Source organism: Notothenia rossii (genome assembly GCF_949606895.1).
Source record: "Notothenia rossii genome assembly, chromosome: 10".
NCBI lineage: Eukaryota > Metazoa > Chordata > Actinopteri > Perciformes > Nototheniidae > Notothenia > Notothenia rossii.
The window spans coordinates 48,679,267-48,700,171 of record NC_136908.1 but is presented as its reverse complement, the minus strand read 5'-3'; the positions used below and the strand labels follow the sequence as shown (position 1 = coordinate 48,700,171).

Sequence of the window (20,905 nt, the reverse complement as noted above, 5' to 3'; positions counted from 1 at the left end):
CATTTAGCTGTGATTCACTCGAGTGTGTTTGTGTGTGTTTGTTTCTATGCATGAGTGTGGGAGTGTAGAGCAAACATATTTTGGTGGAACTCGAGTAACTTTTTAATTAAAGATTGTCCTGTTTGTAGAGTTACCGAGTGAAAACTTAGTGTAAATACATTCAGAACAATAACTGGAACAATATGGAGTATTTTGAAGTTTTACATTGCAAGCTTTTATTCTTTGTTAATTCAGCAAATCTTGTGGTTGTCATGGGTAACTGATGTATTTACATTGCAAGCAAACAAACTTTTTCAACTATGACTCAGTGATTTCACACTGAGGAGTTTTCCACGCAACTGCAGGAAACAGTTAAAGGATTTTGCAACCTAAATGAGGACTTTCATTTCTCCTTCACACATATTGAAAAACAATATGCTGACGTGAAAATCCCCAAAATGAGTGATCTTTTTTTGTAGAGGCAAATGGTTTACAATCAAATATACAAAAGTATGGCTGGAGTTGTGTCTCATTGAATCCCTTAAACATTTCAGTCAACTGCAGATTACACGGCTATATACGCCTCAATCATCTCTATTTAGTAGTTGTTAATGTTATGTAACCTGGAATGGTATGATGGAAACATTTTTTATATTTGTTGGTTTTGTGTTGCTCTTATTATTAGTTAAACTGATGTTAACAGTACTGCTGGCTGCAACAGGCGCATCCAACCCATTCTGTACACTCACACTTTAACTAGCTCCAAAAAAAGCAAGAAACCTAAAAGAAAAACAATTTGTTGTTTCTGAGTACGTGCGTCCTCAGAAACACTACATTAAGACATTCATTAATTGAAGGCAGAGCCAGAACATCCTGTCCTCATGTCAGGATCCTGAGTGTGTGTCAGTGTGTGTGTTTCAGTGAGAGCATCAGGGAGGCAGACGGACACAGCATAGGGAACATTGGGCAGTCTGAGTGTGTGTGTGTCTCTGCTAACGTCAGTGCAATCACGTAACTTGTGATGAACGGCAAACAAAGAGCTGAACTGATAGATGAGCACTGGCTGGCCTCAGTGACTAAACGCTGGAAGATTAGTGTTCTCCTGCTTTATAAACAGCATTTGTAACCGCTCCGTAGATAATAGATGATAAGGTATGGAGCTGTGGCTTCCTTTAATAAAGGGCAACTCTAATCACACATGGATCAGTTTGTCCTACCAGAGACACACTTTTTTTTTTCTTTGAGGCTGGAACAGCGAACATTAGTTCAAAGAGTTATTTATCAAATGGTTAAATTTCACCAGGTCATGGGACTTTTCCTACATGTGTGGAAACTTTTACTCTGCATGAAGTAACTCAAACTACACTGATGCAGAACAACACCAACACTAGCTAGCCTGCCTTTTCAGCTTGTGTGTGAGTGTGTGATGGTAGGTACACATATCATAGCTCATGAGCCCATCCTTCCCTGCTAGCTTTTTATTCTTCACTGTCTTTCATATTCTGTGGATGACAGAGAATGTGCTGACCTGGGGAATAATGCTGCCTTCAGGTACCTCTGATTCATCAATACTATTCGAGCATAGATATGGATGTTCTTTTAGCATATTTTCCCATTGTGAAAAGATATTAATCAGGTATGTGAGAGTCACTTGTTATTGGACACTCTTGGGGTATTTATTGTTTGTATGGTACAACATGATATTTGCTTTTCTCAAATAAAGAAACAATTCTCAAGCATAGTTAGAAAACCAGACACATGGATTTGCAAAAGGATGACAAAGACAGTCACATAATATATGTTGTATCATTTGTATTCAAAATCCTTGAGCGTGACACAGACGTGCATCATGTGTGTGTGTGTGTGTGTGTGTGTATGTGTGTGTGTGTGTGTGTGTGTGTGTGTGTGTGTGTGTGTGTGTGTGTGTGTGTGTGTGTGTGTGTGTGTGTGTGTGTGTGTGTGTGTGTGTGTGTGTTTTCTATTTGCATAACCCACTCAGCCACCATTTCATAACCACGTTCAATCTCGGACATCGCTGCCTCTTTCCCACACAGATGATTATTGATAGAGTTAGAGGCCTGCATTACATTAAATGCGCTTAGTTGCTTCCTAAAAAGCAAATAAATGTGTTCCCAAAATATATTGAGCGGGATGCAACAACAAAAGCACGAATACAACTGTCCTGAAGAAAAATACCTATTTGGCAAGTGAAATTAGATTTGAGAATGTAGTTTTCACAAAAAGTGTGGTTTTACCAATTCTGAGTTGTTTGCTTGGTATTTTTTTTCTCACATTTTGTAACTGAAATATTTTTTTCAGTTATCACATAACCTTTATTAATGTTCTCTGTATTGTGGCAAAACACATCTTTTCATTGTGTGTGTGAAAATAAATGTGGATTTAAATCAGTTCTATGTCAATACAATGGTTTATTAAATAACTACATTTCTCAATTGACCCCATGATGATTATCTGACACACATATGCATAAACCCACAGGCAAAAATCGCTGTCTGGGTCTGTGCCCAGCCACACATTACACAACCAGCCTGCAGTAGGTTACCATGTTCCACAGGCACCGTTTACCACCAGCTGTCTGCCTGTGTGTGTGTGTGTGTGTGTGTGTGTGTGTGTGTGTGTGTGTGTGTGTGTGTGTGTGTGTGTGTGTGTGTGGTGTGGTGTGGTGTGTGTGTGTGTGTGTGTGTGTGTGTGTGTGTGTGTGTGTGTGTGTGTGTGTGTGTGTGTGTGTGTGTGTGTGTGTGTGTGTGTGTGTGTGTGTGTGTGTGTGTGTGTGTGTGTGTGTGTGTGTGTGTGTGTGTGTGTGTGTGTGTGTGCTTATTCAAACAGTGTTTAAAGGCAAGATCTTTTTTTTATTTGCATGTGACATTTTATTTTGAAATGTTTGACCTTTGCGATTGTAGCTTCTTCAAGATATGGATGAGACAGCTTTTGAATTTTGTTCAACTCAAAATCTGACTTTTTCAAAGCAAATGCATGTCTCTATACCCGAAGAATTATGTAAATGGTAAATGGACTGTACTTATATAGCGCTTTATCCAGTCTTTAAGACCCCTCAAAGCACTTTACATACTACATGTCATTCACCCATTCACACCCATTCATACAGAGCAGTGTACCTTACTCTATAGGACCTAACATTCATACACATTCACACACCGTTGGCCATGCCATCAGGAGCAACTCAGGGTTAAGTATCTTGCCCAAGGATACATCGACATGTTGACTGCATGGGCTGGGATCGAACCCACAACCTTCTGGTTGAAAGACGACCGCACTCCCTCGCAGCCACAGTCACAATTATGTTGTTTGTAGAAGACAGTGTGATGTGAGTTGACATCTCTCAGCGCAGTAAAGCAAATCAAACTCATCAGTGACGATTGCTGCGTGGGCTAGAGGCTACTGTCATGCTGTTGCCATGACATCTGGAATCGAAGAAAAAGATTCCGGCGTCTTTGGTGCGTAAAGGGGGGGAGGACTGTTTACGGAAACTCATAACCAGGAACCCACGCACGGAGACACATAAAGGCACATGCACATGCTTTTGACTTGGATAAAGGCAGATCATATCCAAAGCCAAAGCTTTCATGAGAACATACTGAGTGATTAGATGTCTTCACAACACGCCTGCTCTCAGGTAGCCAATCTGATAACATCCCCACAGCAGCCGATGACAGATTGAGTGGCTTTCAGTCAAACTTTGTGTCAAAACACATTCCCCTGTCCATCATTGCAGGAGTATTCATATATCTCTTGGATCCTGTCAGTAAATATTTTCATACTGGGGGAGCGTGGAAATGTTGTGATGAGGAAAAAGTGTTGCATAAACACATTTCCATGCCCAGAAAGAGGCTATAAAACTGGAGAACTGACACAAAGACTGATGTTATATTAAAAATTTGATAAAAAACGTGCAAATGTGAGACACATCAAGGAGAAAACTGCAGACCTCAGGTGCTTTTTATATAAATTATAGTCAGCTGGGATGACACACATGTTTACACACATCTTTAACATGTACATGTACGAGTAACTGCACCATGATGGCTCGCTGCTAGCTTCATAAAACATAAAACACATATACACCGACTGTGTAATGCGTGGAGACACCTCTTTTAATTTTTAAACACACTGAGTTCTATACACTCAGCATAAAGAAAAGGCTTTATTTAAAGGAAAAGAGGAAAAGCAGAAGAGTTAAATGCAGGCCTCCTCCTGTGAACACGTCCACAGTAAAAACAGTACGACGCCCCATTTTTGACAACATTGTTAAAGCCCTCTCTGGTTACAAACCAGCCGATCAAACCCATTATGTCAGACGGTTGTCATGGTAATCTGTGCTGGGCCACCACCTTTGAGAGGCATTGACCCGCCCCAGTTTGCAGCCACATGACTCTGCCCGACAGGATAATGGCTTCACTGGACCCCCGCTGCTGTTGTGTTTTCATGTCTCACTCAGGATTTGTTAATGTGCTGTGGCTGGGATTTTTCATTGAGCAACTTTACTAAATGTAAGTATTGAAGTGATTCTGTTTCGATGCAAAAAGAAACCCTCCAAAAACCAGCAGATACAGAATGGACTGGCTTTCCAAAATCAAAACTTATCCTGTGTTTTAAGAAGGCATTAAAGTGCATGAAGTATATTCAACAAACAGAAATCATAATGGCAATTTGAAGAAGCAGAGGGACTAGAAATATCCACAAAGACGAGCATCTACAGTAATGGTAGAAAGAGACAAGAGAGAGGCAACTCCTTGAACATTCTCATAAACTCATAAAATGACTCTATCTCGCACTAATATCTCTACTTGTTTAACCAGTATTTTGTTACCCAAATAGACATACATGTAAGGGTTAGGTTTTGGGTGTGACTTTCTTACATGCCATGCAGTTCTGTTGTGATTCACACTACAGATAAGGAAGCCATGACCTTTGTGTGCTTTTCCAAAATTAATTGCTGTAACTCAATAACAAGTGTCAGCCATATTTTGACTCCCCACACTGCTTACATTGTGTCTGCTGCCTTGAAGATACGATGAGAAATAAATAGTTGGTCCGTCTGGCCTATTGTTCAGCAAACCAAACGCAATCTGCTGCTGGTGTTCTCCACCGGGCCTCAGACTTGGCACAGTGCAGATGCTTTGGGTTGTTTTTACCAGAGAGATGCAGCTGAAGGGGATTACAGGTTCAAACTTGTGATAAGCACATGAAACCTTGGACTGAATTTTAAGAATCCTGCGCCCAGCTGATGATATATTTTACAGCACGCAGGGGGAGGATTCAGAGCACAGGAGTAACTTGCAGAGCAGAGCATTTTGAGTATTTATGCTCTTCCCATAATTCCTTCCGATATCCACATTTCCCCTATGTATATAAGTAGATAGACACATTTCTAAGCACTGGGACATAGGGAAATCTAACACATACCAGACCAGACTCTCTACGGAACACAGATACTAACTGGTATCAACACTCTTTTGTGTCACCTTCAACTTTGCAATCTTGAATATTTACATCAGAAAAATTATAAAAGCTCACATTTAAAAGTAAATTTAAAAAATGACCTTGAGAGATGATGTTCCTATGATTTTCTTGACATATTTACTACATTTGGTTTGTTTTTTCAAGAATTAAAACACTCATGCATATGTGAAAATGTCCAAGGACGTGTTTTGGAGAATCATGATTTACAAGCAGTTTAGCACAATGTTTCTGTGATGCAGGAGCTACTATCGATATATATAGTGTATATATACGGTAAATACCTAGATATGTAAACGCCTACTGATGTTGATCCGTAAGTCAACTTTTGTGTCAAGTAACTTACTTCCATCTGGGTTTTGACTTGTGAAAATCATCCTGTCATGAGAGCGCTGTCTCGCAGGCCTTTGTGGGATAATCCCCCCTGCCTTTAGGGAATGAGACGAGACGAGGAGGGCCTGCATGAAACAAAACGGAGCCAAGAAGTTCTGAAACCCGACGGGAGGAGTCAGACCTAATCAGTGAATGCAAATGCCAAACCCTGCACCACCCTCGGGTTCCACGAGATGCCGAGAATGTGTGGAACTAATCCTCAGGATTTGGTTTGCTTCCCCCTGCTTTAAACTCCTTCCCCCATCTCCCTTGTCTATCTTGCTGCACCAATTTTTCCTCCAGCCTGATTTTTGTATTTCTACACATTTGATATTCATGGTAGTATACTATTCTATCCATTAATCTGTTCAGTGGCTCCGGCTCACCCCCACTCAAATTGGATGCGGTTTTATTCCCAACAGTTTTATTTCCAGCCCCCTTCTTGGCCTCATTTTGCTTGTCACTCACTGCCTTCCTACTTTCCCCCCTGCCTCCTCACTCATTATCTCCATCTTGTATCCCTCTGACTTCAGTATAAGTCCCTGCCTGCTTCCTGATCTCCTTCTCACTTCCTCTAGTCCTCACCCCTCTCCCCCCTCTCTCTCCCGGGTTACGAACACCCTCACACCAGCAGGGTCCTGAGGTCCATTTGCACCTCTGCAGCATGCTCCACTGAAGCATCTCAAAGGTCATTGCTTTGACCTTGGAAGAGCAGTGTTACTATGACAACAAGGTGTGAGGCATGTGGAGTTACCGACTCGCTATGAGTCCACTGACAGAGACGAGGTTGTTTTTAGAAGACCCGAGGTTCATATTTTTTATTTTATAAGACATTTTGTGGACAGTAAATACTATCACCATCAGCAGTGCACCACAAAGGATATTTCCCTGCCACATAAAAGAAATATATTTTGTAATTTTATGACTTAGGTGGTGTAGGGTTGCACGATCAGTGATGAATAAATATTCCGTTATTATTTTGGTAGTTATGATAATATAAGATAAATGTTTGGGGTGTAACCATCCATTGAGCCCAGTAGCTGTCGGTAAAGCTTCCGGCCCTTTGCCCATGGTTCCAGGAAATAAATGTAATTAATTTGTCAATGAACAGCTGCCAAATGCCAAGTCGGATCAACAAGTTTAAGCAATTGAACAATTGAGGCTGTTATATCACTTTTTAAATTGGGGAACATTGCCCCAAGGTGGGGGTCACTATAGAAACGCTAAAACGGCCTCTTGCGTCATTGTCTGATTCAGCAAGATCAAATAAGGATATCCTGTTTGAACTGGAAAACAATCTAAATCTGTGAAGTACCTCAAAGCTTAATTGATTCACTGTTCAGTGTGCGTATGTTCATGCTTCCCTGTGTGCAAGTTTGGGCAAGTGAATGACCGGTAGGGAGTGAGAAACACAGTAACAGTAAGGGATAGACACACAATGAGGGAAAGGTGGCATGTTTACTCCAAATACCGTCTCAATACTGAAGTTTCATGTTTATTATGGAAAATATGTATTCAACAGTCTCTGACGCTCTGACGCTGGCCATGTGGGCAGACATAACAGGTTACCTAATGCTTGAACTCAGATTGAACAAAATTACAAAATATGTTTTGAAACCTAACCCTGCCTCTGTTTCTGAGACAGAACAAATCCTGGTTGCTCTCCCTCCCATGCCTGTCGTTTTTCTGTCATGTAAGTGGACTGTGACTCCTGCGTCACAGTGGGCTGAATCCAGGTGGAAACAGCAGGTTTTAAGTGGCGTTACCACGGCGACTGCTCTCTTAGTCTTGAGAGATGAAAATGGAAGATTGCAGGCTGCTGTCAAAGCTGCGAGGTGCAGGCGGAGGCGAGAGGAAACTGGACGCATGAACTTCTGGCCTGACCAACAGTTACACAATGATATTTTTCAGCTCGTCTGTCACTCTTTTGATTTGCAGTTTAGCTGTCAGAAGATAAAATAGAATATCTTATTATCTGGCGGAGAATGGTTTTCAATGTATGGCCAGGAGAAGCTTGCATGAAGCTACAATGAGAGTGGAAGCTTCATTGAATAATTTACAGCCGGCAATCAAGGCTGATGTCAATCATTCGATAGAGATTTTGACCTTGCAAATGCTACTATCTAACACACGAACATAATTTAAATGATAATTGATTATATAAAGAAGAATTTCAAATTCAGATTTGATTGAACATACACAAAACCTTCCCCAGGTTAATTGTTATTAGTCTTTATAAAAAACTTCACTCAGAGCAGAGGCCATTCCTTTCTTTAATTTGGTGTGCATGCTGGGAAATGGTGGTGAACCAGCAATCACACTGTTAACAGGGGTTCCCGAACTTTTCAGACCGCGCCCCCCAAAATAACAGTGCCAGGGACTGGCGAACCCCCACCAGGTGAATTGTCAACAGGGGGAAATTCTACAGATGGCCAGTCCGCCCCTGAAAAATGTATATGCGCACGTTATTATTATTAATAATAATAATAATAATTGTAATCATCTCGCAACCCCCACTTTGGGAACCCCTGACCCAGGGGACTGCTCATCACATTCACAATGCAGTAATCATCACACCATCGTGGCCTCAGAGGGAGGATAATGCTCACCCTCAGATGTGACACAGACACACTCTCCATGAGTGAAACCCACATCATTACCACATAATGGGAACATGAAGCTATCCTCATGCTTCGGCGACATATGTTATGTATGTTATGCATGCATGATCATACAATTAGCATCATAGCCTGGCACTCCAACATGTAAATCAGTCTCCTCTTGTAAGTGCAATCCAACTGTTTACACCCATGCGTAGAAGTGCATAGATGCATACAGAGTGTCACAAACACTTTTCTGCCCTAATCCTGCATAATGATAATAATTTGGTCCCCAAACAAGATTATTCACGCATCTTCCTTTTTCATGCATCCATCCTTTGATGTCTTTCTGTGTTTCCCAAGATGGCATAGTTTTGTTTTGTGAGATGGTCCCGTGTGCTCATGTTTGCCTGCTACTCGATTTACATTTTGTCAAAACCTTTCTCTCCGAATCACTTTCTTCTCAACTTCTCGTTCTCCTTATCTATAATTGTTTTTCATTCAAATTATTATATTTTTATTTTCAGATGTTGTCCTCTGTTATTAACATAATTTCTGTCCAGTCTTTACGTTTTGAAGAGTAATACCATCTTTTGTTGCATTTGTATTTGTAAGTATGTTCGAATTGGCTTCATGCACAAGCACTTACTGATGAAGGAACGGGGGAAACATATTTTTCTGAAGTATTGTTGCATTGTAACAATCATTGAAACAAAAGAGGATTGATGGAAAAAATACAGGTCACTGGTGTTTTTAAATTGAGGAACAGTATCCAAAACTAGTGCAAAAGTATATATGAGCATCATATTTCAGCTTGATTAGTCAGTTGTCATGGCCTACATCTGTCAACTTGTTAAGAACAGCATACTTCTGTCTGGGAAGTGAGCCCGCCAAAGTGGCAAAGCGGGAGTGTGTCTGCATAGTGACAAGGCCTGCCAAAGCATGGGGAATAATAGAGTGTGTGTGTGTGTGTGTGTGTGTGTGTGTGTGTGTGTGTGTGTGTGTGTGTGTGTGTGTGTGTGTGTGTGTGTGTGTGTGTGTGTGTGTGTGTGTGTGTGTGTGTGTGTGTGTGTGGGATGACTGTCTGGTGTGGAGGCCACAGTCTGCAGGGGGTCTGTTCCTCTTCACGTGGTACAGAGATACAACAAAAACAACTCTTCCAATCAGCCAATCAGACGACCCGCTGCGGTGACCACCCATGCCCTGACAGTAACCTCTCCAACACACACGCCCCTAAACACACACGCGCATTCACACACACGCAGAGTACAGCATGGAGTGCTTGAGGACACGCAGCAGAGACGTTCATGAAACTATCTGACCTCATTTCAGTGTGAGCCTGTGGAAGTGTGTGTCTGAAGTGGGGGAGGTTGCAGACAGGCATACATTAGTGATGGAGTCTGGGGTCCCACACAAACAACCTAATGGCACACGTACACACATTGTAATCTAAAAGGTATTTCTCAGTTTCCATCTCCACCCGGGCACAGCAGTGTGTGTGATATTGTCACTTCCAGAATTGTCAGCGTGAAGAACTCCAGCACAGCCTGTTAGGTTGTTTGTCCTTGTGTAAGTCCTTGTTTGCCGCCGTTTCATTCCTCTGGAAGTAAGCCATGATGAAATCCCCGTGCGGACCACAGGATCCCTTCGCCTTCACCCGTCCTTGTCTGCTGGAGCAGAGTTGGGAGGATGATCGGAGGTGTCCCGAGACACGGAGACAGAAAGACAAATTAATTAGTAATGTAAGACGGTGACTGAAACGTATGGGTCTTATGGGGGTTGGTGGAGGGTATGCAGACAGAGCTAAACGGACAACCCACTGTAATCAAACCACTCATACTTTTGCAAACGTTTTACAAGAAATACAAAATGATGCACCTGCCTCAGAAATGTTGAAGCTGTATAGTTGTTGGCTAGTTTCAGTACAGTTTGGGCCAGCGCAAACTGGAGGATACACTTCATCTTCCATAACGGCAAGTTAAGCACCGTGAAAATAGAGAGCATTTCATGACAAATAGCAAAGGAAATAAAAAGTGACATGGGCTGAAATAATATTACATCACAAATAGACTATATAAAAGCCTACTATTTGATGTCCACTGCATTTTATTTGAATAATGTGTGCACATTTTAGAGTCCTATAAAATCCATCTGGGGTTGGCTAGCAGCTTCAAAATGCAATGTGATGCAACAGGCCATGCTTTGCACTCCAGTGGTTCTTATCAAATCAGTGCCTGTCTGTCTCTGTGATGTTGATCCCTAAACTAGCCCAAAACATGTGGGAAAACTAGTTTATAATTATGAGAGCCCCTAAAGAGTAGTGTGAGGAGGCAGGTAAGAAATTAGAACAGAGATGGGGAAAATGATTGATGAAGGCAAGAAATACCCATCAGTAACAACAACTTGTTAAGTGGGTCAAATGACAGTGACCAGTTTTAAAACGTGGCTTAGAAATAATAACTATACGTAGCCGTTGAGATTTTCTTGGGAGGAATTGTTTGAGCAAGCGACAGCCAGCATTTATGACACACTTTAAAGAAATGGCACTAATAATGACTCAACATTTCTCAGTATCTATATTGAAATTGTTCTTCTCCTAACAAATATTACATTTGTATCATATAGGTACATTATGATAGAGTGAACAAGGGACTCAATTGCATGGTGCACTCTATAAAAATGACTGACTACTAGCTTTCCTAGAACAAATCAAAAGACGTTTTTTGAGTTAAAACCAGCCTATTGAATGGAAATATTGTACATTTATTTGTTCTTTTCCAACATTTGAGGTTGGATAAATAAACAGCTAAGTGTCCCCTCTGCTATTGTGCTTTCTCTTTCAGTCTCCGTGCATTACTGTGCTTGTGATTTAGTGAACCATTTAAGTCAAGGGCATGTAAAGACAGCACTGGGACAATAGACCTCAGGGTCAGATCCATTTTCATTCTACATCACATTTATACACAGCATAATGCAGATGGATTGATTCAGAGCTCTCATACATGCATAAATAACATTAAAGGTACAGCACCTACAGTATGAGCCTGACAAGAGCCAACATACACACACTCATACACACTCACACCCACGCACTCACAAGCTCAAACGTCAACCAATACATCTTCATAAAGTGCACATGCCACGATACATTTCTGCAACGTATTGAATGCTTCTCTTCCTCTTCAATATTCATAGTGATGGAGATAGTAAAGGTCAAAGGGCCTGAGTTAAACACACACACACAAACACACGCACGTACACAGATGGAGGCACTATATTAAGTGTTAGAAGCAAAGATGTTTGCTTGTATCCAATTTCCAGGAGTGAAAGTGTTTCACATTTTATTTTATTGTTTTAGTTTAGTTTTTCTTGCACTTCAACTTCTGCATCTACATTTCATTGTGCTCCATAAACTGATCCGGGGTCTCAAGCTTCTCCGCCATGGGTAGCGGGATTAAGAAACAAAATCCCAGCATGCTGAGTTGAGAATATTCAAATCTTCTTTGGCTCAAGACAGAGGATGAGCAGAGGTGTGGTTGCAGTGAGGCTGAAGATGGGATTGTTAGGACACGCTCAGTGAATACACAATAAAACACTCTCGGGGATATTGTGCGAGTGAGCGTACTGCTTCCATCTGCCCCATCATTCCTTTTTCTCCGCTCATCTCCTACCCTGGTCCTTTCTTTCATCTCCAGGTGGGCCTACTACAACCTAATGGATGCATGTATTAGTGCTTCCTTGAAGTGAAGCGACCTTCAGACGCCCTTTAGTTTCCATAGCAGCATGTGACATTAACATTCGCAGAGCTACACCATCAGCCTGATCAAAGCTCCATTGATTTTGTGTCCCACATTTATTCAAAACACTCCCCCTTCTAAGAGATTCTAAGAGCGCTTCTCTTTTTTTTACTAAAATGGTACTTAATATATGTTGATGTAAAAAAAGAAGGAAGATTAAATGAAAGAAGAGATATACAGATATTATGTTTTGTTTTGAGTTGAGCAAATGGAAAATATTGCTTGTCTGGATACAAGAATAACCTATTTTGTGAGAATTTAATTATTTGATTCTCTCAATTAAACTCATTTCAGACATTTTGTGCAATGCATGGTTCTCCTATGGACTTTTCTCCTTACTTTCTTTCTTTGCTTGGTTTAAGCAAAAGCCGTAGCCATTCCACAAATCTTAGCCTGCTAACACACTAAGCTAACATGGTCAACATGCTGAACATTAACCTGTTAAATATCCTCAAGTTAGGATTTCAAAGCGCCTCACAGGACTGCAGCATAGAAAACATCTCTTCTTTTGTACGGTTTGAACATTGACAATAGAAACAGTAAAGTATTCCCTTGAGTCCAGAACAGAATTCATTTAACGATTTTGGACGTGTCCTTCATCACTGCATTAAACCAAAGGCAGATTCATTTCTAAAAGAGATAGAGGTTGTTACTGATGGTGAGGTACAGTGATGGTGAAATGTCCTCAGAGGCTCATTGGTGCATTGATTTGCGTTTTAAAAGGATCCTAGTCAAACCCTTTTAATGGGACAGCAGAGCGGGCAAAGGTAACAGAACCCATTTAGCACATGGAACTGATTGCTCTGAACAGTTTTAAAAATATTAATCCAGAAAACACATAGAAACAGACCAACAAATACACATAACGTCCGTGTGAGGTAATCAGGAGGTTGGTGAGATTACATGTGCAGAGAGTCAGGGATCAGACATGCAGCAGAGACAGATTAGTAGATACGGATACAGGATTAACACACACTGTCACATAAACACACCTACTCAAACGCACACATACAGTAGATTTAAGAGGTGGAGGCTAACTGACCTTTTACCTTTAAGCTGAGACAGGATTGCCTATGAAGCACCCAAAGGAATGAGTAAAGATGCTTAAAATATGAGGCAAAGTTCATTTTGTGTGTCTAAAAAAAGGACTGAAAAAAATTAAGTGCAGATAGAGACTCAGTGAAACACTCCACAGAGGGTTTCTGTCTAGCCTCTCCTTTTAGCGTGGGATTTAGCGTGATCAATTACAAAGCAAGTCTCCCTCTTCATCCTCTCTGTCTGCCCTCTACTGTATTTCAGCTCTTCAGCACGGATGACTGAATGTCAGTCGTCTTTTCATGTGTTTGCATCTGCGCACACAGGCAGAATATAGGGACATCGTGGCATTTCAGCTGCCCTTTGTCCCCGGGCTGCTGCGAGACACCGATAAAAGACGCAACAAGCTCAGTCACAGATCAACCTTTTAGGGCTAGAAGAGGAGAAGGGAGGAAAAGGGAAAGTGCTTCAAAAGGGGGGGAAAAGACAGGGACACGAGTGGGATGTGGTGATGTAAGACAGCAAGGGTTGTTGATTTGTGGCTGGCACTGAAAAGGAGTGCAACAATTATTTTCTTTGTCTGAATGCATGTGTTTAAATGCAGGGACAGGTGTCTCTGGAGAGACTCTCTCAGACTCAGGCATTTGAAATGAGTGCCTGTTGTTTGCTTCTTTATTATGGTTAACCTATTGCTAGGCTGCATGGTCTAGCTCACCATACGGACTGCGCTTGAGGCCATTGCGTGAGCATGAATGACGCAATGATCGGCCACTACCACTGTGTTCTCAGTCTGCCTGTCCGCTCAACACTTCAGGGTAGGGGACAAAATGTAGGAGTACATGATACAGTGCACCCAGATATTTTAATTTTGAGATAATTTCACTAATTGGGGGTTAATACATCTTTCCTGATACATTGTATATTGTTTACAATTAGATGGTTGTATTTAAGCAGGATTGTATGATTGTTGTAACATCACTAAGAATGTCTGAGGACTAAATTAGTCATTGTTGTTCTCAAAAGTGAAAATGTGCATTTCCCTACATTTGAGCGGAACTGCAACTGATCCACTTTGAGTAACTGAACTAATTGTGTGTTAGTGCTGTGCTAAACTGCATTTTCTGAGGTGAATAAAACAAAACACTGATAGCCAAATTATCCCTCCTAAAGTATTACAACTTCAACATTTTGAGAAATATGTTCTCTTTTGAAGTTTGCTAGCCTGATATTGGACTTTTTTGCTCTCCAGAAGACTCTGGTCAGCAACTTGTTGTCTTTACACTTACACACAAATAAGATTGTACATGTGAGTTAGTGATCTTGTGATTAAAGGAGCTAGTTGACAGATCAGCTTTATATTTGATCGAAGGCTATCTGTTTCCTATTGTTTCCAGTCTTGGTGCTAAACTAAGCTAACCTTCTGGCTCCAGCATCATATTTAGTGTATTTAACAGTGGTGTCAATGATTCTGTCTAAATAATGACAAGAAAGTGACATTCAAATGTATTAACTGGGCTTTACAATATCAGGAAATATGGTCTGCATTTGGTCTTATCTCTGTAAAACATTGATGCTATAGTTTTGATGTGATAATTTTGGCAATCTAACATTGTTTACTGACCTTCTGTGGAGCTATTTCTTCTTATCAATAATTGTATCAGACGTGATGTCACTTTGTCCCAATTATGGATCTCTCTACAGTAAGCATCACATAAACTGCCTGCATATTAAAGATGGCAGGTATTATCTACTTTTGATTCCCCAACTAGGACTCATTCCCACGAGCTCTTTCCCACAAAACACACGTGTTATTCATCTATTTGTCTGAGGGGAAAGAGGCCTCTTAACTGCTGATATAATCTGACCGGCTGTGAGTGTTGGAGAATATGTGGAGCAATTCAGGAACAGTGTGGCAGAGAGAGGGGAAGATGTCTATGAATTACATAGCTCGGCATATAAAGCAATCTGATGCAATGTGCTGTAATATACCATGGCTGTCAGATACACACTTTAGGTGATGGTGTGTGTATTGATGCGGAGAGAGCGAGAGATTATAGATGGTGAGAAAATCCATTAGGTCTCAGTAATGTGGATGAACCAAAACTAATCAGAGGCAGTGTGTTTACAGTATATAATCATGTGCGCCTCTGTGGCAGTTGATAATTAACATAATTGCACAACAGTGACATCTGGGGCTTGTCCGACCAAACAAACAGCAGCATCAACAAAATGGCCGCTGACAGGATCGGAAATCAGGCCGTAAGGTGGATGCTGTTTTATTTACTTGTTGTGCAGGTGTAACTTAACAATAAGGTTATCAGATACAATCGTATCCATAAATATAGCGGTCTCAGTTTGCAAAAACATTGGCAGATTATAAAAAACGACTGAGAGCTAGGGTTGGCAGTTCACATGAGGAGCGTTTTTTTTATTATGTTTGTTGACATTTACTTTACATCCTGACATTTAATCAAATGCTCTGATAAACATTTTTTTATTTGTTAACCTTGATTACGTTAATATTAGGTGTACATGTGATGAAGTTAGCGATGACCACTACCCTCCTAATGCACAATTAATCAAACATGTCTTAAACCAATCTCCACAGCCAGAGTTACAACCTTTCCATTACAGCCTTTAAACCATTTTATGAAAATGCTAAATAAATGCATACGTTTTTTTGGCAGCTGAACAAGCTGTCCACCCACCATACATATTTTAATGGCCACAGCCCTCATAAATGAGAACATGGTCAGAGCACAGACTTACATAAACACAGGCTGAGGGACAAAGACGAGGAGAGAGGAGGGTGGACAACGGGGAGAGGAGTGCAGAGAAAAATGCAGAAACATGTTCTGTTTGTCTTTCGTTGAGCGATGAGTATAAAAGGGAATTCAAGACAACCTTCAGTTTATCTTGATACTCCATCTCCCCTGAAAAACCAATTACACCAAATGTCAAATGTCAAGGGTCTGCATGTGTGTGTTTGTCATGTAATGGTTACATGTGCGAAGACGATGTTTTCGTGACCGTCATTTGAGGTCGTTGGTGAAATCATGACGTAAGAACACAGTAAATAACAAACAGCCACCCACAAAGTGCAGGTTTGAGCAGCAATGAGTCACCCACAGAACGGCAGGAGAGCTGTTTACATAAGTGTATCAAATGGCAGCCTCCACTAGAGCCATTACATAATGCTGAACGCTGGAGCAGTTGCTTCAAAATGTAAATAACAGCTAAGCATTATTCAGAGAGCCAGTATAGGAACAAAATGAACAGGTTTGCAGCGCACTGAATGCTCATATCATTCAGTTTAAAGTGAATAAAACCCTATTCACCATCAAAAATGCCATATGTGGGTTACATTTTGTAACACTTTCAGTTTAGTTACACAACTCTCATCAACCGCATTTCATGATGCAATCCTTTCCTCAAAAACAAGCTCTGATGAAAACACTGTAGCCCATGCCTATCCAACCCACTCTCACGGCATTTCGTGTTATAGTCACAAAATGTATTTAATCTATTGATTTGTGTTCACCAACACGATTTTTGCATGTTTTTCGTGTCACACAGAACGATTTTAAAAGCAATGTATTTCTATTGGTAGTATGTTTCGTGCCTGCACCACGTCTTTTTGTCCGGTCGGGTCTTGAAATACCAGAAGCTGTGTGGTTCATAAAAACATTTTCTTACTCAATAATATCTTACCCTAAGCCTAACTCTATCCCTTTTATCTTAAAGTGGACCTATCATGCTATATTTGAATAATATAGTGTAGGACCATACCTATATAAGGCATATTTATACTTTTTATTTTTCAAAATACCAAACAGATCATGCATTTTAGCCATTCCTCATTTCGCTCAATGTAACACTGTCTTTGCATGGGCTGACTCTGTGAGAACAGCGCCATCTACAGGCCTGGCATATGTACTACAGCGTATCCAGCGCTTTCGAACGGCAATGTCCGTGGCTGTCTCCTCCTGATTGGTGGAGTTGGCCCAATAGCCGTAGCGCCACTTCTGTGACGTCATAGAAGTGTTCAAATCTGGATCAGTCTGTATCAGATCCGTTGCAGCCCCTTTTTAAGAGATTTGGGTATGGAGGAAAATAGAGAGGGTTGTGTTTTCTGACACTTGGTGAGTTCCCTGGAACACCGGAGACACATATTCATATATAAAAGACGTACAAAAGTGCATTTTGCATGATAGGTCACCTTTAAATTGTATAATGTCGGAGTTTTTTTGCCGTCCGTGAGGAAAATAAATGGAGCTCAGAGCCTCAGAATACTGAAATCTGTATTTTTTGTCATCTTTTTTTCCTTCTAACTCATTATTATTTAAGTTGCTTTTAAAATCATTCTCTGTGACATGAAAGAAATGGCCAAATGGTGTTGTTGAACACGAATCAATAGATTCATTTTGTGACTATAACACGATATGCCGTGAGACTGTGTTGGCCTATCAGACAAAGCCAGCTACGATAGCTGGTAAACATTAGCATAGGAGCCAGATTTCCAGCTCAGGATATAGCAGAGTGAGAGACCCCATGTAGGGTGATTATATATCAACGTTGTGTTTACACCTAATGGATGTCATGTGTTTTGCAACTGTTAATGCACCTGATACCTGAGTCCCCTCTGGGGGCTTTAAAGCCGAAATATTAACACATGAAAAAGTCCACCTGAGAGGGTGTTTCTCTTGGTGTTTCCCTCAGCCATTATCTTGAAAAGCTTTTGGCCTAAGGCACTTCTGTTTATGTGAATCACAAGGCCGTTCAGCTTTTCCCCTTTGGATAGGTGTTGTTTTTGTGATGTGATTGCATACAAAAGAAATGCGTTGGTGCTCAAACTTTCTTTTATTCCAAGTAATCTTCCAAGATTGCTTAAAAGCTGAAGTTATGAGTAATACCTGACCCTGGAAACAGCAGAAAAAAGGTCCATTTAGCAGCCATATACATTTTTTTGCTTTTTTGAAGGGGATTTTGTGTAGCCTGATTTCAGATTTTGAACGGTTTAACACCATAGGAAATGGTTTTACGCTGGTTCTAATAAATTAGAACACTATACTAAATAGTATCTCTCTTTTTATTTTATTTGCCAATGGAGTGGTATTCCCTTTATTCCCCTGTCTCTTTACATTAGGCAAAACATGCTAAGAGATTTATGAGGGAGTTAACTATAAGCACTGAGATGCAGTAATTATAGAAGGACAGAATAATTAAAGGACGCACTCATCATCTATCACACGTGTCATTAAGATACAATGTTACGGTTCATGTGTGCGGTGGGATGTGCTAAATGTGCCGAGGCGAGGTGCTTATGAAAGATGTATAACTCTATATGTGGTGAGGGCTATATGGTGTGGATGTATGCCAGTGGATAGCCAAGGTCAAAAACACAGCTGTTCACCAACACGAAAAAATTAAATCCCTATCCCTCCAAAACATATGAATATCAATAACAAGTCCAAATTCAAAGTTGCTGCCCTCAGCGACATCCATTATTGAAGGCAACACAGACTCTGTATTTATGATATTCCATCATACGCCTTACTTCTTTGCACAGAATTAATTTTTTTGCTTGGCTTGACAGATTTCTTGTTTTGTCTGCTTTCCGGAGCATTGTCAGCGCGTGAAAAGAACAAACCGGCAAGGAGTAGGCACACTTGAATCTGCTTTATGATTATGTATAAAGGACATTTCAATTCCATCTCGTTTCTATTTGTGAGCCTCAGCACTTTCCGGCAGTCAGAGGAATTCAAGCACTATGTAAATGGCCTGAAAAATAGGATTGAAAGTGAATGGCATCAGCATACAAATAGTGCACAAGCAGTGAATCACATTTGACATGCACAAACATTACTGCTGAACAGCGCTGTGCCTTCAGTATTGCTGAGAAAAGTCTGTACCTTGTGTTCTTCAGAGAAAAGAACAGAGCAGTTTGGGCCTGCTTGACTACAAGATGAGGGATTTGAAGACAAAGGACGAGCTGCTGGGAACACCACCCACTCCAAAACATGTCATGTTCAACCAATCAGGTTTAGGGATTAGGAGATCCTCCTGAAAAAAACATGCAAAACACTAGAAGATAAACCCTAGTCATTTAATCTCATATTCAATCTTAACATCTTAAAATCAAACAATACATGTACATACATTGTCTAATTATTTTGGGGACCATTAATATCTATACAAACCCTTAGGCCAATCTTTTCTGGACCAAACTAAAAAGATACATCTGCCAGGGTTTTAATAATATAGTAGAAGTTTTGATTAAAGATATTATTCTACCTCACCACCATACTGCACCAATGACAAGTAATCTCTTATATCTCTGTAGCAATTTTGCACTGTGATGGTTCAATCTCTCAGTCAGGGGTTGAAAGCTTCCCTAATGGAGCCATCCATTCTGATAGTGGGACTTGGGGGTAAAACTTCATGCTTTGGGCTCCCTGATACACACACAAATAAATAACACACACATACACCTGAGCCAGAATAATGAGCAGCCCCCCTCCTCTCTGTCTTTTTAATGTGGATGAAGGAGCCACTTGGCGACTTGACGACCCTCATTTCCACACCAATGGAGAGCGTCCGATACAGCTATGGCTGATGAAATAGATTAGCAGGGGATGCAACTCTCCCTCCACAGATGATACCAGCCGCAGAACAAAGGCTTTCAGTGATGAAAGGACAATGGAAGGAACACCTGTTTCCACCTTAATCTGTATTTGGAAAACAGCATCCATTAATTATTCCGCTGGGGTAAGGAAGTGCAACACTTTAGTATATGTATTGCTATTGCTTGGCCAAATCAGTTCAGCAAGTTGACTTGTTGGGACCGTTTTTCAGAATCAGAAAGTCCTCTCGACATGCTAAAGGCCATATAGAACAACCCAGTCTCACGGCATATCGTGTTATAGTCACAAAATCCATCTATTGATTCGTGTTCACCAACATGATTTCCCCATTTTTTTTCATAATAATTTTTATTTTTCATCAGAATATAAAAATTACATTAGTTACGATTTTTTGTTCTCATAAAACAGTGCATTGTGTGTAATAGAACTGTGATTTTTATTAAATTAGTTAGTTTTTAAGGAAGGCTAGAACTTCAGCTGTGTCAAATAGATTGCTCCCTTTAGTTAACGTTATTTAAAAGATAATTATATTCCTATTTGATCATGTATTGTATTAGAACAATGTGTAGAGCAATGTGAGCGTCCATTCCCATTGGATAAAGGAGGATTTTACACCCGGAAGTAAGTAATCTCCTTACTGTCGATTGATTTTACAGTGATATCTGCACTACTCATCAACTCAAAAACACCAGATTATCCTTAATCCTTAATTAATTACACAACATTGATTGGTTAAAATTAAAACCATTTCCCTGCTTCTCGTGGTTTCCTTGCGTCCCTTCATGCTTCCCTGGTGGGAGGGACTAGACGCAGGGAAACGACGCAAGTGAGGGAAGCAAGGATTTCATTTAGCCGACCTGAGACGGGGCCCAGGTTGCATGTTCTTGTTAGCAACGAGCTAAACTAACATGCTAACATGTTTGCTGGCTCTGAGAGAATATTGAGTCAGAGAACAACATTCCAGTGGGAAGTGAACAAC

At 40.6% G+C, this 20,905-nt stretch overlaps 1 long non-coding RNA gene across 2 annotated transcripts in view; it reads right to left on the bottom strand.

The window, feature by feature from the left end:
• Nucleotides 1–3,301: 3,301 nt before the first annotated feature.
• LOC307023038 overlaps nucleotides 3,302–20,905 on the bottom strand; it is a 31,697-nt gene continuing 14,093 nt past the window's right edge. Inside the window, exons 2-3 of one of the 2 annotated variants that reach the window (XR_013803579.1) lie at nucleotides 19,195–19,345; nucleotides 3,302–10,120 (exon numbers count right to left, since the gene is read on the bottom strand). This is a non-coding gene — a long non-coding RNA (uncharacterized lncRNA). The remainder of the gene's footprint in view (nucleotides 10,121–19,194; nucleotides 19,346–20,905) is intronic. The other variant, XR_013803580.1, reaches the window with a different exon arrangement.